General features: G+C 33.2%; 1 long non-coding RNA gene across 2 annotated transcripts in view; it reads right to left on the reverse strand.

Moving 5' to 3' along the window:
• The window catches only part of LOC139514155 (uncharacterized), a 4,876-nt gene extending 3,885 nt beyond the window's left edge, over positions 1-991 (reverse strand). For both annotated transcript variants that reach the window (XR_011662574.1, XR_011662573.1), the window contains exon 1: positions 888-991. This is a non-coding gene — a long non-coding RNA (uncharacterized lncRNA). The remainder of the gene's footprint in view (positions 1-887) is intronic.
• Positions 992-2,331: the final 1,340 nt, after the last annotated feature.

Raw genomic sequence — 2,331 nt, forward strand, 5'->3', positions numbered from 1 at the left:
ATCAGGTTGGCAAAGTATTACCCCGCCGGGAATTCTGGGTCGGGGTTTCCCGGGCTGGGCAATACTCCCAGAAATATTATGGGTAATACTGGGCATTACTAGTCAATATGATTTTTAAAGCTTATTTAAACACAAAATAGTTAGACTTGGTGTTATTTTATAGTATCACAGCTAAATATATACTTTTTACACAGATAACCATTGAGTCATTTCTAGGAGAATGAAAAATTCAATTTCATTCTGTTCTTCATTTATTCTATATATGTAAGCAGAATACAAGATTTGCATATTTAAGGATACCTTGTTAATTACCAAGCATTGTTTCAATAATCCAAACTTTGATAAAAATGCATTTTTTTAAGTGAATTGTTATTTTAAATGTATACATTCATATTGCTAAATAAACACCCAAAGGGGTCATGCCATAAACATTTGTAGAATTAAAAGGGCTAATTATTGTTCCATAAACAAATCTGTGTTCTAATCTGAATAATTACTTATTAATTAGTGACAGCACATATACATTATTTAAATGTAATTGTTAATTCTTAATAGGAGTTATACTTATTTGAAAAAAAATGATTTTTTTGGCTTTATATTTAGTTTGACCAATCTAGACAAATAAAACAAGTTATAAATATCTTAAATGTATTACATTTGTGTTTGATCACTTAAGACCAGTATTTTATATTACCCAGTATTGCCCAGTATTACCCACTAAAACCCAGTAAAACCCGGGTTTTCCCAGTATTTTCCACTGGGCTGGGCAATACTCATAAAACCTGGGTTTTTGCCAACCCTGTGTTGACTTTATATGTAGCAATAGGTATATATGTTGAAAAAACACCTATTTAGTATCTGATGACCAAATTATAAATAATACCTACCCTATATCTTGTATGGCCAGATTCTGTAGACATCACAGTAGAGCATGTAGCTGGTTACATTTAGCAGAAGATATCTGATGACCAAATTATAAATAATACCTACCCTATATCTTGTATGGCCAGATTCTGTAGACATCACAGTAGAGCATGTAGCTGGTTACATTTAGCAGAAGATATCTAATGACCAAATTATAAATAATACCTACCCTATATCTTGTATGGCCAGATTATGTAGACATCACAGTAGAGCATGTAGCTGGTTACATTTAGCAGAAGATATCTAATGACCAAATTATAAATAATACCTACCCTATATCTTGTATGGCCAGATTCTGTAGACATCACAGTAGAGCATGTAGCTGGTTACATTTAGCAGAAGATATCTAATGACCAAATTATAAATAATACCTACCCTATATCTTGTATGGCCAGATTCTGTAGACATCACAGTAGAGCATGTAGCTGGTTACATTTAGCAGAAGATATCTAATGACCAAATTATAAATAATACCTACCCTATATCTTGTATGGCCAGATTCTGTAGACATCACAGTAGAGCATGTAGCTGGTTACATTTAGCAGAAGATATCTAATGACCAAATTATAAATAATACCTACCCTATATCTTGTATGGCCAGATTCTGTAGACATCACAGTAGAGCATGTAGCTGGTTACATTTAGCAGAAGATATCTAATGACCAAATTATAAATAATACCTACCCTATATCTTGTATGGCCAGATTCTGTAGACATCACAGTAGAGCATGTAGCTGGTTACATTTAGCAGAAGATATCTAATGACCAAATTATAAATAATACCTACCCTATATCTTGTATGGCCAGATTCTGTAGACATCACAGTAGAGCATGTAGCTGGTTACATTTAGCAGAAGATATCTAATGACCAAATTATAAATAATACCTACCCTATATCTTGTATGGCCAGATTCTGTAGACATCACAGTAGAGCATGTAGCTGGTTACATTTAGCAGAAGATATCTAATGACCAAATTATAAATAATACCTACCCTATATCTTGTATGGCCAGATTCTGTAGACATCACAGTAGAGCATGTAGCTGGTTACATTTAGCAGAAGATATCTAATGACCAAATTATAAATAATACCTACCCTATATCTTGTATGGCCAGATTCTGTAGACATCACAGTAGAGCATGTAGCTGGTTACATTTAGCAGAAGATATCTAATGACCAAATTATAAATAATACCTACCCTATATCATGTATGGCCAGATTCTGTAGACATCACAGTAGAGCATGTAGCTGGTTACATTTAGCAGAAGATATCTAATGACCAAATTATAAATAATACCTACCCTATATCTTGTATGGCCAGATTCTGTAGACATCACAGTAGAGCATGTAGCTGCTTACATTTAGCAGAAGATATCTAATGACCAAATTATAAATAATACCTACCC

This window comes from Mytilus edulis, chromosome 3, assembly GCF_963676685.1.
Source record: "Mytilus edulis chromosome 3, xbMytEdul2.2, whole genome shotgun sequence".
Taxonomy (NCBI): Eukaryota; Metazoa; Mollusca; class Bivalvia; order Mytilida; family Mytilidae; genus Mytilus; species Mytilus edulis.